The sequence below is a fragment of the Pezoporus flaviventris genome, unplaced genomic scaffold, assembly GCF_033815535.1.
Source record: "Pezoporus flaviventris isolate CSIRO_AGI_PZ_B2104156 unplaced genomic scaffold, CSIRO_AGI_Pfla_v1 ptg000066l, whole genome shotgun sequence".
Lineage (NCBI taxonomy): Eukaryota > Metazoa > Chordata > Aves > Psittaciformes > Psittacidae > Pezoporus > Pezoporus flaviventris.
In genome coordinates, this window is record NW_026892614.1 from 12,875,187 (window position 1) to 12,897,170 (window position 21,984).

The 21,984-nt window shown below is 41.1% G+C and overlaps 1 protein-coding gene across 4 annotated transcripts in view; it reads right to left on the bottom strand.

Annotated features, from left to right (window-relative positions):
• Positions 1 to 21,984, bottom strand: part of DISC1 (DISC1 scaffold protein) — a 235,023-nt gene that overhangs the window by 58,910 nt on the left and 154,129 nt on the right. The gene's annotated exons all lie outside the window — the stretch shown is intronic.

The following is a 21,984-nucleotide window of genomic DNA, read 5'->3' on the forward strand; positions in this document are numbered from 1 at the left end:
TTCTTTTGATAGAACCAAAACAGCATAGAATAGAAAGAGTTACTGCTAAAGATTGTTTTAGGATTTGTGATGGGATTTGTGTTTTGGCATTTTGGGTTGGTTTGTTTGTTTTTAAACTGGGTACCTAGATACTGCCTGCATGAGTCCCTACTACTTCTCTCAGAAGAAACTCCAATAAACCACTCATCATAACACACAACAATAAAGCCATTCCTCTGGATGACACTTGGTCCTCCATCGTGGGTATGAGTGGGGGAAAAGGTAAATCCCCTCCAGGAAACAGGAGGCTTTTAGAGAATTAACTCTTTTCACATTACGATAACTTTTTTTCCCTCCCTAATAGCTGCTTGCCAACTCCTAGTCTAGTAAGAGATTATAAACCAGTTGGTCAATTTTAAACTCTTAACTCGTTGTACATCAGTTAAACATTCATTTTACATAAAAATGCGTTCTACAGACCATCACTGTTTTGATGGGCAAAGCTTGCTACATGGATGAGGTACCCTGTCAATGTAACCATCCGTCTCCCCCTGTCTTCCCTACAATACAATAATACCTCCAAGCACATTTTACACATATCAAGTACTTCATATTTCTCACTCCCCTGTCCTCGCTCTTTTTTTTTTTTTTCCCAGCACAAAATAAAATGTCACACACTAAAGCCTAATCTGAAAACTCAGCATTAACCAAATCAGCTGTGCTAAAGTTCTGTTCACACACACATACACACAGAGGATTTCACTAAATGAAGCCGCATGGGTATTACCATTAGCAGTGAGCATCAGGGTCAACCTAACATCAACTGTCTGCAGACAGTGGTATTTACCTGGTCACACAGCAGTTACACATCACTTAAGCAGTCTGCATCCTAATAGCATATATAGGACACATTTTGCAAAGGTAATTTACTTGGAGGGGGAGGGTATTTAATTTGCAAGAGATTTTATCAGAATAGCAACATCCCCAAAACCCTACAAATGATGACAAAAGCAACCAACCAACCAACCAAAATAAAACACCACAACCCTAGTACTCTGGAAAGCACCACAATGTTGTAACATCCTTAATCCAGGTTCACTGTCAGAATAGGTTCTGCAACACATCTTGAGCCAGCAGGATTCTGGAAGATTGTATTTTACATAGACAACTGCATTCATTTGTATATTCACAGACCCATCTCACCGTGAGAAGAGTGCTGATGAATGTTATGCAAAAGGTTACATAAGGATAATGGCACTGGAGACTAAAAAAGTTTCCTCAGTTTGTAGCAGTTCTCTAATGACTACAGGACTTACCAGAAGTTCTCTGTTTCTTTACCATGCTTTTATTCCTACGCTTCCTGCGGAACTGTGGAGAGCCTGCAAGACTGCAAGCTTTCCTTTAATGACACACTACAGCTTTATATAAAATACCATCACTTTTTCCAAACTCCCTATCAGTCAGTCCCCAACGTGCTGACCTGAGGGCCAGTGCATGCTTTGATAGCAGATAGCTTAAAGGTGTATGGCTGCTGTACTTCCCCTTCGCTTGCTATTGTCATAATATCCTTCAACATGAGCTGTTTCAACTCAGGAGCTTATTCTTTTGGATAATAAAGTCAGCAGATATTATTAATTTTTGAAGAGGGATGAGAAGAGGTGGAGAATCTGTTTCACACTCACTTTGTTTCTAACCGATATAGTGACTTCTTATGTTACATGAAAGATAAACCTTGCTTTCAATTGTTCCTGCTGTGCTTGTCACTTTTTAATTGGGTATGATCTGATAGAGTAATTCGCACTTTCACAGTTCAGTCGTGCCCCTACATGCAATTCTACAATGCCCTTGAAGCACACAGCTTAATATATCAGCATTATTCAATGACAAAAAGTAACGGACAAGAATACACCACTAGTCAAAAGTAGGTCAGTAAAAAGCTAACACTCATTTGGAAATCACCTCACATCACTAAACTCTACTCTCTCCTGTCAAATGTTTTAACTACATTAAAAGAAATGCAAACTTTGCTGCTGAAAAAGAAAGCTCCCCAGACTAGCTCTGTCTCCTTGCCTTCTTCTGCATGTAATTGGACAAGCTGTGACCTAGAGATTTTGTTGAAGGAAAACACTGCTTAAAAATCTTAGAGAGATTATTTCCCTCACAACAAACTGCAAGTACCACTGCACCAAATAAAGAAGTACTTTCACCCTTTTAGATCATCCATTTGAAACAGAAGACAAGTAACAAATTAGCAGATTTTTTGTTCTAAATTAATGAATATATTCACCATCACTTCAAAGAAAAAAAATGCAAGCAGAAAGCTGTGCATGCCTTCAACCTAGCTAAGAAAGTACTAGATGACAGAGGGGAAAAAAAAACCTACAATAATTTATGAGACTCTTTTCTGCATAAACATGCCAAATGGTTTATTTTTACATTTAAGTGAAGGGGATTGCTTTTTTTCATCAGTTCTCTGGGAATTTACATGCTTAGCTCTTATCGGCCTTAAGAGGAGGCATTAAAATAAGTATAAATACAGAAAATCAGACACCAGGGCATTTACTAAGATTAAAAAGACTTTTTTATGAAGCCTTAATTGAAAAAAAGTGATTCAGCACTTCTTTCTCTTATTTTAGTATATATTTTTGTTCCTCCTTACAGCAGCAGGAAAAGTCCAGTCTTGGAAGCACTCCTGGCCAGATGGAGCTGAGGGGCAATGGTGAGCTCCTGGCATGTCCGTTTGGTTGTTACAGAGCATAAATCTGCCATTTTAGAAGCTGTGTAAGCATCTTACAACAATTAACCTACATAGTGTTCTTCTAAAATAACATCATGTGATGTTTCTCATCTAAAAGCAGCCCCACCAGCGTAATGATACCTCTATTACTATTTGAGCCTGCACATGGAAGTATATCATCATTTTTGTTCTCCAATCTTGGTCCTCACAAATTGAGCTTACAAAGATCTATGGACCATGACATATGCTTTGGATTCTATGATCAATGTTTTCAAAAACTTTGTAAAACTGAGTATCTGACTGAAGACACCTTGAACCCAGTGTCCATATGGAAGCTCCAGGTGTAGGGATGTAAGAGCTTGGCACCTCAGAAGAATAAAGGGCCTCAAAAGACTGGTAGCCAATATCACAGCAGTTTTTAAGTGCTAGCCCACAAGTCTGTAGTTCACTACCAGACAAGCAACCCACACCCTAAGACCCAGAGATGCAAATCCAAAGTTAACTTCTTGCTTTTGATTCTAAAAGGCCTTTTTTTTGTTTTTGTTGGCTGTTTTTTTGGGGGGGAGAGGGGGGTTGTTTGTAGGTGAAGAGTGGGGGTGAGCCATTCTATGGTTCTGTGAACAGTGACACATATTTTTACACAAAATCAAAGGCTGGAACAGCCACAATGGCTGCTAGCAGATGCAGACCCAGCACAAAAAATACTGCCAGACATTACCTGCCCTCAGAACAAACCTGAAGCTTACACAATTAGCCTCTCCAATCCACAAGCATTACATTCCTTCTCAAATACTTTAATAGTCAGGTAAAGCAAAACTCCCACTGGCTTCAGTGAGATTTTTGTATGATTTAATGATCTAAGATGAGATTTCGCTCTTAACGATAATGTAAAAATAGAAGTAACGGATGGATATGCATTGATTCACCTATGATAAACTCTTGAATGCAGGATTAAGAGTGAACAAGGTTGACAGGTTGCTTGTCCTGTCACTATACAGTTTTTAAATGCAGAAATTATTATTAACACTAAGAAAAATGCAAAACCAGAACATGATTAGTTGAAAATATCTGATGTTTCCTGTCGTGGAAGATGTGCTGTGTTAATGTGTGAAGTTGAAGTCTGAAAAACTGCAGAATGGCTTCGATATATTTAAAAGTTAACTTGAAAAGACAGTCAAACTTCAATGATGACATCTCAGATACTCAACTAGATGTCAAACTGATTTACCAAGCCCCAATAACAAGAGCTTAGATTACAGGATTGTAAGGCATTTTGCATCTTGCAGACAGAAAGAAGAAAAACCCAAAGAATGAGCTCTGCATAAAGAACAGCCTCTCTCCAGTGCATTACTTCCAGGGAAGTTGATTAACAAGAACAAAAAAGGCCAGGATTAAAGAAAAGGAAATAGATGCCTCAATAAAGACATGCAAATACTCGAATAATTAGAGCTAAAATTCTGGGTTAAGTCAAGCCACCATATTCTACGCAGGTTTACTGACTGCCTTCTAGTACTGAAGTAAATACTGAGATACGTGGCTACAGCCCATCTCTTCCAGCAATTATGGTTTGTTATAAGGAATGTGATAATCTTCTAAATACCATTGCAGAAGAGCACAAAAATTGCCTCAGGAAATTACTGCCACCAGAAAGGAAGGGGTCAAAACTTAGGAGTCATCTAAACAGATTGGCTGTTCTGTGAATAGGAACACTACATAAAAGTGAAGTGGAAAGACTAAAATCAGTACTGAACATCTATGAAATGAAAGCCACACATGTAAAGACAACCCAAACTTACCTGATGGAGTTGAAGATACCATCTACCTAATTGGAAATGATTTCATAACACAACCACAGGCTTTCTTCCTCCTTCTAAAAACAAGTGGCTTGGAGAGCAGGATACTGACTGTCCTGTCACACAAATGTAAAGCAGTGCTTTGCAGTGACATACCACCAGTGGGTAGCTCTAACACAGCAGTTCTGCAGGGACTGAGTTGTATGAATGCAGCAGGGCTGTACTATGTGGGGCTGCTAAACAGCCTGAATCCCTCTGGATAGAGCAGAGTCTGCAGCAACTGCTGGGTGATTTGCTAATGTTGACCTTACCATAATCCCATTCCAAGAGGACAGAGGGCTTTCATGGATCTATTGTCAAATACCACTCCACTGCTTTCAGAGAGAGGCACTATGTTGCCCCTTGACCATATGAGTATTTCTGCCATCAGCTTCAGTTGTCTCTCCAGCACTTGTTGTCAACTGCTCTGATATCATAGGACAACTCTTCTGATATACAGAAACAAACAATTAAAGGTTCTAGCTCAAGCATCAGTGTCTTCAAACACTTTGCTCTCTCTTGTGCTTAAAATCTCACAGTATACTGCCACTTCATACCCTTCATCTTTGCTGAGGGAAGTAATAAAAATATATGAAATAAAAATATATGAAGAGTAATAAAGAAATACAAAATTGGCAGAGCACGGGACAGCATAACATTTTCCCTCTTACAATGCACTGAAACAGGAAAAGCAGAAAAGTACAGAGTGAACAATTCATCTTCCTCAGGAATTTCCCTTTGGGGTTGTCGACACAGAAGGTCTGCTGTTAACTTTCTGTCAAGTACATGGGTACATCCTGAACAGGAGGAAGCATACAGTCTAACCTCTAGACATGCTGGGAGTGGGTGGGCAATGCTATACCCAAGGCAATCAGTTTCCTCTCTTCAGGACACACCAGAAACGCCAAGAACCAACTCATTTGGAGAGATGACAGTGATTTACACATAGCAGAGCATGCACAAAGCACATAGTGAAGAACATGCTCCATTTGTGTCTCTGCCTACAAGGCTCTTTACATATTTACAGCTTGCTTAATTTTTAAGCCTTGCTGCAAAAGTGAATTTGAGCCTGCAATGAGTCAAGTGATACCTTGCCTTTGTAAAAAATTATAGGTAAACATATATAGTATATAGAAATACTGATTTTAAAGAGAAGCCACATCCTGCCCTCAAGGTAGATGTCAGGGCAGATACAAGCTACAGAAAATCCCAGCATGAACAGAAGTTTGACAAAGAAATAAAACCCTAGAAAGCTAGATCTTGTAAAGAGAAATGACAGGCGGCGCCAGCAGCTCTGCCTGTAACAACTTACAATTCTGTCTCTCTGAGCATGGCATAAAAGGTTTGCAGAGCAGACGAGTGGGGAGGGGGAACCACCCTGAATTAAAAGGCACATTTGAGAAACAGACATTCCAGGAATTTACCTCCTGAAGCTTCTTCATTGTATGTGCTACATTTCATCCAAAGAGACAGGTAACCCTTCAAGTTCTGTGATGACTAAATTGCCAAAATTGAAAAGAATTACCATACTTTCACAAGGTTTCTAAGGCTGCTTTCCCATTTCTGCAAAACCTGGCTAGCCTGACACACAGTGGTTCCTCCTGTGCTAGATATGGGAGACAGGAGCGGAAGGAGGCAAATTACTTTCTAAATACTTTCAGTAAATAATCTACCTTTTAAAGAAAAATCAGCTGAAATGTTACAAATTGTTTTATTACACAGCATTAAAGCAAGCACACTGCTTCTAAATTAAAGGGGCGGTAGGTGAAATGTTGGCCCAGCAGAGAACAGAGCACTGATGTTACATGATAGTAGACCTGCCTTGATACTTATGGAGACTATATAAAGCCTAGTGAGGGTTATCAAGTAATTAGCACAAGACCACCCACCTGTCCAGCCATGGGTCTGGGATCAGCCTCCAGGAGTTCTATCTTAAATGTCTCTCTTGCACACACCACCTCTGAGGTACCACAGGCCAGGTGCAGAAACTCTTATCACAGGTTTTGTTACATTTCCATAAATGATTCAAAAGCTGCAGATGTTTGGTGTGCACCAAATGAAGCTTTAAATTGGTTGCAGACCTAGAGAAAACCATTCCTACTACTTCATACGTCTGGTACCGGATGGTAACATTCTCCATTTTACTGCAAAAAAATCTGAACTCAAACCCAAACTGTATCTCTGCTTTAAACTGCTGACATAAATAAGCCAACTTCCCCTGAAAGGTCTTCTTCATGACAGACAAGTTCTACTTTATTTAGAAAGATGAAGAACCATGCACAATTCTTAGCTCCAGAGTGACTGCACAGCACCAGTTTCTGGAAGGATGCTGGACATCCGCACTGAGAAATTCTTAGGGGCAGAGCCTCCTAGATTCTCCTACAGGCAAAGCAAGGGCTGAGTTTTACTCTCCCATCCCATTCCATGGGTAAGATCCTCCTGTTTTGCTAGCTTCTCTGCAGTCACCCAAGTTACTGTTTACATAGAACATTACACAACAGTTTATCAACACACCTTAGCATTGAAATTACCATATCCTCTCCAAAAAACATGAGGAAATTTTCCTTTCCCTTTCCATTCCTATTTCCCTTCCATTCTTCACTGTGCAACTAGGGAGAAATGAAGCAGAAGGCTGAGGGAGAGCGAACAATCTGCTTACATTTTCTTCACATTTTCTTTTACCTGGCTTTCCTCTCTGACAGTTTGCTACTTATTACTTCAATCCTCTGCTGACCATCTGTTCAGACCCCCCCAGAAAAAAACCCTTTTATTTTTACTCATTTATCCTTGCAAAGCAAAGCCTAAACATCAAGGAAAGCCAAGTATCCACCTGCCCCCTGTGGACTGTCAGCAATCACAGGAGATCATCTGGAAGCCATTATACAGGCTAAAAAGGCAACAAGACTCAATATGTGCATAGGCACCAAGAGAGTTCAACCCTTTTCCTCAAATTGCCATAAGATTTTCCTGAAAGTAAGATTCATTTTAACACTGTTAGATTAAAAAAAAAAAAAAAAACACACACAAAAAAACCCACCCCAACAACCCACAAAGCCAAGAACAGAACGAGCCCTTTACGTAGCTTTCCAAGACAAACAGACCATCAGGCTTTATGCAGGAGCTAAGCCCCATGACAATAACTGACAACACCTAATGCCTATATTATGAAAAGAAGGAACAGTTCAAACTTCTTTTGGCTGAGGAGACAAACTGTGCAACAAGAGAAATCGTGATTCAGCTTTTAACGGGATACCTTGTGGCTAATAGGGATGATCCACTGTCCTGGGTTCAGCAGTAGTAGTCTGCAGTAGGGCTGCACTAATTACACAACGAACTCGAATAGGAAATCCCAGTCGTCCAGGCATTCTAGAAGTCATCATGGACTGGCCAGAGGGCAAAGATTTCGGAATGTCACCAGAGGAGGAGGTGGTGCGTGCTGAAGAGGCCCCACCATATAATAAACTGTCAGAAAGTGAAAAGCAGTATGCCTTGTTTACTGATGGCTCTTGCCGTATTGTGGGAAAGCATCGGAGATGGAAGGCAGCTGTATGGAGTCCTGGACGACAAGTTGCAGAAACTGCTGAAGGAGAGGGTGAATCGAGTCAGTTTGCCGAGGTGAAAGCCATCCAGCTGGCCCTGGACATTGCTGAACGAGAAAAGTGGCCAGTACTTTATCTCTATACTGACTCATGGATGGTGGCAAATGCCCTGTGGGGGTGGTTGAAGCAATGGAAGCAGAGCAACTGGCAACGCAGAGGTAAACCCATCTGGGCTGCTGCACTGTGGAAAGATATTGCTGCCAGGGTGCAGAACCTGGTGGTGAAGGTACGTCATGTAGATGCCCATGTACCCAAGAGTCGGGCTACTGAGGAACACCAGAACAACCAACAAGTGAATAAAGCGGCTAAGATTGAAGTGGCTCAGATGGACTTAGATTGGCAACATAAAGGTGAATTATTTTTGGCCCGGTGGGCCCATGACACTTCAGGCCATCAGGGCAGAGATGCAACATACAGGTGGGCCCGTGATCGAGGGGTGGACTTAACAATGGACACTATTGCCCAGGTTATTCATGAGTGTGAAACATGTGCTGCAATTAAACAAGCCAAGCGGTTAAAGCCTCTTTGGTATGGAGGACGATGGTTGAAGTATAAATATGGGGAGGCCTGGCAGATTGACTATATCACACTGCCACCAACCCACCAAGGCAAGCGCCATGTGCTTACCATGGTGGAAGCAACCACCGGGTGGCTGGAAACATACGCTGTGCCCCATGCCACTGCCTGGAACACTATCCTGGGCCTTGAGAAACAGATTTTGTGGCGACACGGCACCCCAGAGAGAATTGAGTCAGACAATGGGACTCATTTCCGAAATAACCTTATAGATATTTGGGCCAAAGAGCATGGCATTGAGTGGGTATATCACATCCCCTACCATGCACCAGCCTCTGGGAAAATTGAACGGTACAATGGGCTGTTAAAAACTACACTGAGAGCGATGGGTGGGGGAACTTTCAAGCATTGGGATACACACTTACCAAAGGCCACCTGGTTGGTCAACACCAGAGGATCTGCCAACAGGGCCGGCCCAGCCCAGTCAGAACTTTTACATATTGTAGAGGGGGACAAAGTTCCCGTGGTGCATATGAAGAATTTGCTGGGGAAGACAGTCTGGGTTATTCCTGCTTCAGGTAAAGGCAAACCCACTCGTGGGATTGCTTTTGCTCAGGGGCCTGGATATACTTGGTGGGTAATGCAGGAAGATGGGGAAGTCCGATGTATACCTCAAGGGGATTTGATTTTAGGGGAAAACAGCCAGTGAACTCAATTGTATGCCGTTGCCTGCTGTGTAATGCTTTTATAGCCCATCAACTAGATGTCTCCAGGTCACCAGCGAATGGCCCTGACTTCCCTCCAGCCATCATCCCAACAGAGAATGAACTTTGAACATCATGGACCGAATGGACTCGGCAGCATTATAGGGATTGGTCCATGCACTAAGAAAATTATCTTTTCCTCTTGGTCTGTATGTATATGGATGTATATATATGGGAGAGCGATGGTGTATTGAAAATGTGGGATCTGAGCACGACGTGAATGGTATGGAATAAGGGGTGGATAATGTCCTGGGTTCAGCAGTAGTAGTCATGTTTGTTTTTTTTTTCCTTTGTGCTAGCTGGTGCAGTGCTGTGTTTTGACTTCCAGCCTGAGAACAGTGTTGGTGAAGTCGATGTTTTCAGTTGTTGCTAAGTGATGTTTACCCTGACCAAGGACTTTGTGAGGCTCATGCTCTGCCAGGGAGGAGGGGAAGCCGGGAGGAAGCAGAGATGGGGCGCCTGACCCGGGCTAGCCAGGGAGGTATTCCATACCACAGCACGTCATGCCCGGGGTGGGGGGTGACTGGGAGTTACCCGGAAGGACACAGGGCTTCCGGGTGGAACTCGTCTTCTTGGCCGGTGGTATCGTATTCTCTTCCCTTGTTATTTTCCCTTATCATTGTTGTAGTTGATAGTAGCGGTGGTGATTTGTGTACATTGGTTGCTGGACTGTTCTTGTCTCAACCCGTGGGAGTTGCACTCTTTCGATCCTCCTCCCCGTTCCTCCGGGAGTGGGGGAGAACCCCGGTGGGGGGGGGGACACGGACCTCAATTGTTGTCAGCTCGGCACCACTCACTGGGAGTGAGTGAACAAGTTACCTGACTGGGTTTAAACCACGACATCCACTGACCATCAGACACAGTGACACCTGGTCAGCAACACCAAGACTTCTAAAACGTCCAGTAGCTGTTTTAAGTTCTCCCACAGTGGCTGTTACAATGAAGTTTCAAGTAGACACTATTACACCTAATGTTTTAGTCCTTTACAACCAAAAATTGATATTTAATGAGTAACCCACTGGCTTTTCAATTCAAGGTCACAAAGGAAAGACTGCCAAAGATTCCTTTGAATTACTCAAACTCCTCCAGATATTTTTCTCCAAAAGGACTCTGCAAAATTTCATGCTGCTCTTAATAGCGCTAATTACCTTTTCTCCACCTCAACATGCTGGCTAGTCATGATATACAAATTAGGAGGAACCCAGGCACCTACAGACAAAAAGCCAGAGGATAAAATACATTTTGTACTTCAACAAATACAATTATTTAATGCAGAAGATGCTTGTGCTCAAAAAAACTTCCTTATGGAACAGTAACACAGCAGTGCAGCACAGGAAAAAAAAAGAAAAAAAACCCAAACCCCAAAAAAGTAAAAAAAAAAAAGGGGGGGAAGGGAGTGAGGAATTTGCTCCCAAACGCTGCCATAGAATCTGGTTACTAAAAGAGATGAAAAGGAGAGCTGAGTAAAAGCATGAGAGCTTTGAAAAGCAAAAGAAAAGAGGTGGGGGAAAAAGTGTTAAAACAAGGCCAATGTTACTACTGACAAATGAAAATGACAAACATTTATCTTCAATCCAGTATAACAAATGGCTGCTAAGACATCAGTCCTTCAGATTATTTTAAAGACAGCAAAGCAGAGCTCAAAAGTATATACTGAAGTAATAAATACTGCAATAGTGACAGAAAGAGGAATATTCAACACTGCAAGCTATTTTTTAACAAACTTGAAAAGACATCAAATAAAGCATCAAGCTCCTGTACCAGTACTTACAAATGATAATTGCAAAAAGCACTCACTTGTGGTTTTGCACTGCTGTTCTCTCCAAGGATCTAGAACAGGTCTTCAAACTACAAAGAAGCATCAATTCCTGTTTTGAAAAATAGCTGACAATGCCCAGCGATACAAATAAGCAAAGTGTCCCACATAAACCAATACACTGCAGTTTTTAGAAGCCCTTTGTAAACTACGTGTCTGCTGATAGCTATACCAGGCATCTTTTCTGCAATACAATTACAGGGCTTCTAAATACGAAAAAATGGGAAGCTGAGCAGAGCCTTTTTCTGTAGTCATTCCAGGCACAAGGAATAAAACAGACAACCTTAATATATTACTTTCCTTAATCCCTAATAATCTTTGCCCTGCTGCTTCCTTCTTCTGGTACTATGCAACCTGCTCACAACTGCTTATGAGTTTAATGAAACTCATCAGCAACATTTGGCTATACTTGACATATCACTGTAAACATGATGCTTTAGACCATGAACATGCAGCAACACCTTAAAGACCTCTACTATTAGCATACAAAGCTGGAGCAGATATACAAAATATAACTGGGAAAATTACAGCAGCTGAGCAAAACAGATGGGAGCTGCAAGAATGTATGTGCAATAACTGCCCACACTAACACTGAGCACCCAAAAGAGCAGAGTCACAGACACGAGTGCGCACTGTTGAGTGTGACTTTTTATGAACTACTTTCAAGACAGGATCATTAATTTAAATGGCTGACTTAAAAAATACTGCTTATACTATAAAATCTGTGTTACCTTTCTTATTAACTTTCTAGTGCAAGCCTCTATTATACTAGAGCTCTTGAAAGCAACAGATTTAGTATCTCTAAGCTAAGGCAGTCCCAATGAAGGCATAAGATTCCCCATAAAATGATAAAGTACATTTTATAAACGAGTCGCACATACCACTTCTGACTGCACAATAAACAAGGGATTCCAATGACATTCCAATGGAAGACAAAACCTGCTATATTGCAGATTATCATGCAGTTTCCACCTATGCTGCTCTGTATGTCATAACTCTTTTTCTTTGACACCCTCCTCTGTCATCAGAGCCAGACATAAGTCTGCATCTTCCCCTTATCTGGATAAACTATAGAATACTTGAGCTCCCTCTATAAACTTTTTTTTGGGGGGGGGGGGTGGGGGTGGAAAGGTAGACTTACTTCATACTTTGCTTCCAGAGATAATGAAAAAGCAGCTTTATTACTAGTTCAAAATCTCTTTCTAGATTGAAGCAGTTTCAACATCAATAGAAAAATCTTTTATTTGAATTAAACCCTGTTTGAGTAATGTCCATAAAAGAAGGGAATTAAAGACCTTGCCCTTCATGGGAAGTCTCATCAGCATTGCTATACTGTAAGTAGGATGACTGGTTTTGCTCTTCATAGCGGCACAATGCTTTAATGCAGTGGCTCTTACCCCTCAAAAATAACTATTTCTGGTGGACCTGACACTTTTTGTTGACTGTTGACTGTGATTTTCTTTTTTTGTACATTTTGCCTGCCATACTAACCTAGCTGCCTGACTCACAAGTCTCCACTGTTTGTGTCATTTCCTCCTCCATTCTTTTTTCTTTTCGCTGTCTTTCAAATTCCTCTTTTTCGGTTCTTGTCAGCTTTGCTCTTTCATTTTAGTTGGAAATCATTCATTACCACAGGGAATTTTACTTCTGGTTTTGCTCTCCATACCGAACTTGCAGTGTTTCAGTTCCTGCCAGAAAAGAAAACTTTCAGCGCAATCTAATAAGGACTCCCAAGTTACTAGGTTGTGGACACTCTACTGGTTATTCTGGTGATGTTGAAATAGCTTCCCAATGGCTGCTGTAGACTCTTTGTACAATAGCTTAATTTAACATATTCTAATACCAAGTGTTCTTTAGGTATGAATTCACATCCTTAATTGATCTAATCTTCATGACCCAAATTATTTTTTCAAGAGGCACCTGGAAAGTTTTAATTTAAGTTTTAAAGATATGAGTCCAACTCTGGTAAAAGTCAACATCCAAATCTTTAGGACACCCCAAAACCCATAGCAACAGCACCAGTGGTATTGTGAAGCTGCTCCAAAATGTACAAAATTCTTTTTAGACAACATCTACCTGTTTCTCATCACTCCTTCATGCTAAAGCTAGCCAGGTAGATGGAATTGTCTGCAAGCCACCAGGCTGGACCACACCAAACTGGGGCTGTGATGCCTAGGGAATGAAATTTTTCACTACTCCCACAGCCTGAACAGAGAGAGGATGACTTGGGTTTCCTGCTCAGCTACCCAGTCTAATTACTTGGCAGTTAACAGTATAAGAGATACAGTCTGCCCAGGAACAGACTGGAGCAGTGCCAGAAAGAGAAGTGGATCAAGTCAAATAGGAGGGGAAAAAAAAAAAAAGTCATAATGAAGAGCAGGTTAGAAAGTGCTGATGAAAGAACTGAGCCCAAGGGGATACTTGTTGGTCTGAGCTGATCTGCAGCTTATCAGCACATTACAGCCCCATTTCCAGGGCACCCTGAGCTGGTGCTCAATTGAGCTGCTGCCTCTCTGCTTGCTGACCGATATATCAGTTGAAGAGTTAAGAGTGATTTGCCTACCTTTGGTGCTTTGGTGGTTTTTTTCCCCAGTTGAATTCTAAGGGTTGGGCCAAAATGCCCACAGTCTAAGAGAACTGGACATGTACCAGTCTGTATGTTTATGCAAAGCTGAAGAACATTCAGTGGTTTTCTGAACTTTAAGCCCTCCCATAGATTTTGCTGCTCACACCAGATCAAGTTGTAGAAGCGAGAAATGCTCACACAGCAAAGCTTCCACAGTGCTGGATTGCAAGAGGCTTTTTCAAAGCAGTGTTTGTGCATTTTTGCCATGAAACTTCCAGTCATATCAGTAGGAGTCACACAGCTAAATTCCTAGGCAACTTTCGGTAGATGACTTACACTTAAAGGAGGATTAGAAGAAAATACTTCTTAAACCATTTCCCATGTAACATTATTGTTCTTAAATTCAGAGAAATGTGGAATCGTTTGGGGAAAATACATGATTCACTGGGTATCAATTTTTCCATCCAATTAGGTTGGGCAGCTATGCTGAGTTTAACACATACCCGTACTTCCCCCACCCTTTCAACAGAGTGCATATATTAAACACAAGTTAAGGCTTCTGGGTTTTCAACTTTGTTGATTTTACATTCCTTTTGGGATTTAAAGTACTGTTTTGTTTAATTATTTTTCCTCTACTCATCCACAGTATTGAATGACAGTAATAATGAGCTCAGAATCATTGTACAAATCCCAGTAGGAACCATTCATAGTTTGCTAATAGGACATTATATTTGCATTACCAAGTTTAGTTCAAAGCACGTTGTGTAAATTAGCTCTGAGGGTTACTACTACAAATCTAAAACCAGAACATCAGGTCAATTAGCACAGCTCTAAAGCACATTAGTTTGGGTGAAAACATAAGGGGTATGATTAAAGTTCTAGGAAATCCTCTCCCTTCTCAGGCTAAGTACCTCTCAAAAGAAGCCTGGGTTTGCTTCTGGGAGAAATCAGAATGCCTCAGCTCACAGCAGTGTGGTCTGATGCTGGTGACCCCAATGCCAGATAAGCAATGCTAGCCTGTTCCAAAGAGGAAGGCAAAATTAACTTGCAGGAGGTGTGAAAATCCTCAGAACACTATAAAGGATCCTCATAACACTATAGAGGTTCCTCAGAACACCACTTTCTTCTTCATCCAAATTAAAAAACAGTTGAGTATGAGGAAGACTTGGAGGATCTAGGAATTTAACATAAAATATATTGCTTATATGAAAATGAAGCTAACACAGAAAAGCTATTTAAATTCTACCACTGAGATAAATGTAGCACCACCAAGCCCACAGCCACAGACCAAAAAGTCACAATTCAGTAATGATGAAAGGAGGCCTACAACTCCCTAAGGCAGGGAGTTCCCAGTAACCAGTACTGTAGGACTACTTACCTTTTGGCAAACAGCATACATACACACACACACACTATATGTACATATATACACACACGCACACACACAACTATGGAAGTAGCTAATGAACTTCAGAGACCAGATACAGCATCTTTGGATCAAACTGGTGGAACAGAAGCATACAGACCCAACAGGAGAAGGAGTATCCTAATGAAGTTCTGCCTCAAGACTACAACTCCGATGAAGCTGAAGGATGTTACATTAGAGTAAAAAAAAAAAAAAAGGGCCAAAGGAAATTATTTTGGTCAAGTCAGTTTATTGGTTTAAACCCTCTAGTCAATTCAGGTCAGTCTTACCAAGCCATCAAGTCAGCACAGTATACCTCTGCCCAGCCAAAGATGATCTTAAGATTCATTCCTTTATCATTTGGTGGTTAGCTTCTGAAATTTTAGCTAAACAACTGCCTTATAAAGCTGCTTATTGGAGAAACACTAACTCAAAAATACATCCTAATCTTTGCAGAAACATACCTGAAATAATAGATAGGTGACTTAAAAAAATCATGTAACCTTAAACCAAATTATGGGATTTCCATTTACACAAATAAATCACCCAATGGACAGGTTTCATAATCAAATAAAATTGGTCATTCCTCATACACTAAGACAAATATAGATGTGACACAGAGGAGGATTTCATCAGTAATATTTATAACTCCTTTCTTTGTACCACTGTTTGGCAACTGCCCAATGGACATACAGGAGCTGAACTCACCAAAGCTCCTGACAAGACTGGGAAGAAATGACTGTAATAGATGCAGAACCAGGTTGAAAAGTATTTAAAAAAAAAAAAAAAAAGAAGAGAGATACTGGAAAACTAATTTGGATGTTTGAGTCGAGTACCTCTGAAATGCTTCCAGGCCCATGAACATGTCCAGCTAGATGGCTGTAACCTCCTGCTGGATGAAGCAGGAAGGATGAAAGGATTTGCCTGCACAAGACACTGGGCATGCTTTCTGGGAGAAGGCAGCACACAAAAGCATAACAGATCCCACCCTACCTGCAGTGCAAACTGATGTGTGAAACAGAAAATAGGCTTTTAGTGAATTACAAACAGCTGGCAAGGACTTACAAGTACTCAGCTGCGTGAAAAATGCTCTGTATGGAAGATGGTAACACATGAAAGATCAGAAACCACACATAAATTGAAAGAAAATGAATGTATTGTCAGAATACAAACAAGCAAAAGGGATATTTCAGAAAATAAGCACTGTAAGACTCTTTACTATTATATGAAAACTCAGCAGCAAAAACAGATGAACTAGAGTGCCCCCCAAAGTAAAAGCTATTTGGTATAATAACTGCTTCTGAAACCAGGTAAAGTAACAAAAATCAATAGACTGCTTATTATATCTACCTATATAGTAGCACAGGAAGGCTTAGATTAGCCTTAGAAGGATTAAACTACAAGCACAAATGAATTTGCAGAGGCAGGGAAGCAACATATTACTGCAAGATTCAATAGGATCTACTGTAGAGAAAATTCTGTCTTTAAAAGACTATTCTGCTGAATTTGAATCTTCCCTTTTTTAAAAATCTTCCCATGACTCATTTTCTTTCCTTATTTCAGTTACAGGTGTTCATTTCAATTTGCTGGTCTTTTTCACCAGGTTCATGGCTAGTGTTTCTTCCATCACATTTTATATGCATTAAAGAGGCAGAGAAACTGCCAAGTATTTTATTTGGGAAGGGTTTTTCTGTCATTCTGCTTTTCCATAGTCCCCACAGAAACATCAGTTAGAAGTTTCTCTTTAACATATACAAACTCACAAATGGATGGGAATCTGTGTTAGACTTATCTTCAAGATGCATCCACTCAGGGTCAGGGCAAGCACAGAAGGAAGGAAAAGCTTCTCTGCTTTGTCTGGGTTTTACATGAGACTGTCACTCTGATATCACTTCCCTAATGAGTGGTGTAACTATTATTCTAATTATGCTTTATTCCAATTTTCAGCATTTTTAAAACCAAACTGCCTAAAGAGAAAGGAGATGTCCAAAGGGGAACCATTCCCTAAGAAAACACATTTGAGTAGTAGCAATTAAATAGTCACTTTCTAAAAAGTTGTGAGGCAGAATTGCTTAATAATGATTCATTTCAAATGATCCCAGAGAACCTCAGCTTTGGGTTGTGTTTTATTTTAATAGCTTCATTCTCCTTGGTCTTCCCCAGAAGATATTTAAACAGGAAACAAAACTGCAGTCAGCAGCAGGTAGCAGGCACTGCTTCATAAAACAAAATGGAGCGTATCAGCAAAGGAAAACAGCTGCCTAACCTTGGTTTGTGGCATTGCATCTTTGCTCAAGATATATTCTTGTGGGAAGTTCTGTGACATTTGGACAGCTACGGCTCTTTGAAAAGCATTAAAATACTGAAGTTTTCTTCATTATTTTTAACAGAATTTTGAACACTTGTTCTTCCACCAAATTGGACAATCCGTAAGTTACTGACCAGCTGAACTGGTCAAATAGATAACAGGGGCCAGGTACAGTCATTTCAGAAAACTGTGAACACTTCTACTGCCTGAAGTTACCACCTCTTTCTCCTGGGCTTCTTCACAATTTGTTAAAATCCATTCTCCCTGGTTTAAGGAGCTTTCCTCGAAACTTCTTCTATCTGCCTTCAGTTAGTACTGTAGTGACCCATTTTTCTACCTGGAAAACAGGAATTTCTCATTCACGGAGGCTCAGGACCAGGAGCATACCATGCAGCAGCTACCCCAGGGGATGGTCTCCAACGCAAAGCACCCTGGCAGGACTGGAGCCCTCCAGAGAGTGAACAGTGCCATCTTCTGACCCACTGCCCTGAGCTCCAGGGGCATGCCAGCCTCCTGCAGCCAGCCAGGCATGTAATGACTTACCCAGATTCAGATGGCTGCACAGACCTGCCGAGCTTGCATGGTGCAATGAGGAGCAGAAAGGCAGACAAAACCAAGGAGAACAGGAAGAAATCCTTTTGAAACAGCTTCTGTCACCCTGCCATTAAAATCACCTTGTAGTCTAGCAAGAATCATCTTTGATTAACCTTTTATCTCCTGGCCTCCTTAGCTAAGAAATTAGCAGCAAAGGCATTAAACGGCATTGGGTTTCTTGTATTTGATTTGTATTGTTCTGAAACTTCATCAGTTCTGAGAGGTGTTAAATGTGATCGGCTTTCTACCATGGCACGGGAAATACAACACAGATATAACTGATGCCATTTATAACAAAAATAAAAGTTACTATCCTAGTTTGACAATTATTTGAAGAATATTTGTTGGTTTGGCCTAAACTGTCCAAGAAACACTCCGCAGTTTCAGTGTTTACCTGTAAGGCGTCCTTTTTTTACAGTGATTTCTAGGAAAGGAATGCTACTCTCAAGTTCATTTTTATGATGGACTTCAGTCCAATTCCCTGAGGGCAATTTCATCCTTAGAAACAACACAATAATGCAGAGGTTCTTCAGACAGAGAAAAAATATGCAGGTATAAATCCTCTCCAGAAACTTCTGCTGGTTTTTTTAAGACTCTTAAATTATCTCTGGTGCTGTGGATTGGGTAACCAGAGCATTCCAGATGCAGAGGAAGGGACCAGATGGACAACAGAAAAAAAAAAACAAAAACCTCATCCTTCACTGTTCAGAAAAGTCTATTTCGGGAAAAAATCTTTTACAAAAAGCATGGAGGCAGCAATATACTTTGGCTGCCACAATGGGAATTCTAGCTGATGGGAACCACAACTACTTCAGATCAATGAGCTTCAGAGTACAGTGACAGCTTGTAGGTCTGGACTGTATTTAAGGGCAAATCTCAGCCTCTTGTAAGTGTGCTTCATCCACTGCAGCTGCTGAAACAAGAGCAAGGATTCTCATTTTTGCCTAAAAGAGAGAGCGGATGAAATGTCTTCTGGACCGGTCAGGATAGTTAATAGAAGACCCTCTTTGGAATTATTTCCTGGCAAAAAGAGAGCAGCTCTCAGGCTACTCAGCCTTCTGCCCTGTATCAGATAATCCCTACCCAGCAGCCTCCAAGATGATGGCGGCATGTTATCTACTCCACGAGGAAGTTCTTGTGCCAAGGAGCTTCCTGCATTTAAACTATGGCAAGGAACTGTGCCTACCTTTAAACGAACACATTCACTGCTGGATCCCAAAAACTAAGTGATGTCTTCCTGAGAGAGGAACTGTTTCACCATTCAAACTTAAATGAACAGACCCAGAAAGACACAGGTACTGTGTCACATCAGCCAAGAGAATACGAGGCAGAGACAGGAGCTGAATCCAAATATCCAACTGTTCAGTTTGTTGCTCCAAACTGTATACTGCTTCAACAGACCCACAAGCTAAGTCTATTAAAGACATAACCAAGATTAGGGCTATTTCTAGTGTTACACTTCTAAAAGCATTACTGAGGTGAAACCAAACCCTGCCCCTCAGCAGGACATGCTGCATGCTGCCAACACATATTTGACGTAAGGTGATGGGCCAGATCACTGAGTCACCTGAAGGACTGGAATGGTTCAAAAGCACAGTGGGGATATCCTTGATACCAGAAAGAGTGTTCAGGGACATGGCTTTCCAGCCCCCTGCATAGGGATAACACCACCCCTCACCAAAGGAGACCTGAGACCAAAGGTTTGTGGAGGGCAGGGCACCTTAGGTGGCAGATCTGCCAACTGATTGTCATTGACAATGCCTACCAAGGGGGGCCTCAAAGGGAGACTGCAACTCGCAGAGGTCAAAGCAAAAAGTTAATCAGCTGGTACATACCACAGAAACAAACTCTCATTCCTCTCATCCTCTCAGCAGGGCTCTGCTTCTGACCTGCTCCCCCCCCCCCATTTTTTTCACCTCTTTCATTCACCCTTCTTCAAAAGACTGCTAACAAAGTTATTTCTTCTACCTGCAGTCACAGCTTTAAGTACCTGCATCAGCTGTCTATGTTCCTATTGTGTTAGTGTCAGCATTCACCTTAACCCAGAAACCACACACAGAACAGCTAAGGTGGGCTGCTAGGGAGGGCAGCCTTTGGGGAAGGAAGCGTGTCAAAGCATATCATAGGCACAGGAACTGCTGCAGAGACAGCAATTTGGAGGTACCAGGGTGCTTCATTTTGACTCTGATAGAGAGTGGCTGGAACAGAAGGGGGAAGATGGCAAAAAAGAAATGGGGAAACCCCCTGGCACTAAATGAACGTCCTTGCCTATTCTGCATGGACATAAAGGTTTCTGGGTCTTGGAAAGAATAGCTGATGTAAATAATTTCAGCAAAATCCTGTTTTAGCTGCATTACTTAATATGCTTCCAGCTCAATCCTACCATTCCCTCACATACTCAAATGGCCAAAACATACAAAGGCTGATCTCAGCGTGAACAGCTGTTTCTAGTGCTGCATCAGCACAACTCATCACAGGCATGTTAGTTTTTACAAGGCATAATAAGGAATACTCATTCCAATCACAAATCAGATGATATTTCAATCCAACACTTTTGTTTAGATTTCATCCTACTACTATAATTTTTCACATTTCCTTTTATAACTTTAATGGAAATTTTCCACCCCCAAGCGCAATGTTTTCAGACTTTCTAGTAGAACTAATAAAAAAAAAAAAATTAAAAGAGATCCCTCAAAAAGCCCCTTGAAAAACTTGTTTCCGTTCTGATCAGCTTTAGCTAAGCTGAAGTATTTATTGACTTACCACTGCAATGAAGAGACAAAAAGAAAACCAGAACATCTTCAAGAATCAAAGAAGCACAAAACACGAGAGCAGGGGGACCCACCTTAGCAGAAGCAAGTGTCTTCACATGCAACTTACCTTAAAAACACCCAAATCCTTCCAAGAAACCCTGCAAGCCAAGTTTCAAGCACTTCTGTTAGCTGAATGTGATATTCCTCATAACAGACAGGAAGTCCCCTCCTTCTGCAGAAGGCATATATATGCTTCAGAAATGAATTAAAACTATCCCATTACTCACCCTGATGTTCATTTTTAGTAAGTTCAGTTTCAAATTCTCTCACTGATGGTGTTCTGCTTTGAAACCTTTTTCTTGGTCATCTGCTGAGATCAGCATCTCTCACCATTTCCAGCTCTTGGGGAGCAAAATTAGAAGTCCAAGGCCTCCCTTTAATTGCTCTTCCTGAGCAATTAATCCTTTTCTTCAATAATAATGGATTTTGAGTTCAACAACCTCCCATAGCATTCAGTAATGCTACTAAAGCTGTTCTTCATAATAACCCCAAAACATCAGCATACCGCATAAAAATAATGAACATTAAAGACAGACTCCTTTTAAATTGTTGTCGGGAACAAGCACCAAAACTGTGAATTTCTAAAGAAACAAAGTCTTTCCATCATTTAAAGGATTCTCTCATGTCTTCCACGAAGATCGTATCAGATTTGACATAGAGAGTATCAGAACAAATTACTGATGGGGTGAGACATTGCAGATTGAATCAAAGACTTCAAATAGTGCTCACAGCACTGACACTGGAAAAAAGGAAGCAAAAATCTCTTTGCCTCAATCACAGCTCCTTTGTCCACTTGCATAAAACTCCCAGAGTCTGGAAGCCTACTGCTTCAACTGCTGATGAGCACTTATGGTTAACATTAGGTAACTAGCACAAGAAGATGTAACAAGGATAGAGCAAGGGGTCAGAGGGTTGAACTCCTAATGACAACCAGTATGGTGGGGGAAGTCAAACGTAAAATGTACTGGTTCTGGGGATCAACTGATATATACAGAACTGGCTCAAAGAAGATTGCAAAGCCGTTGCAATAGTTTTCTTGTATAATACCCTTCATG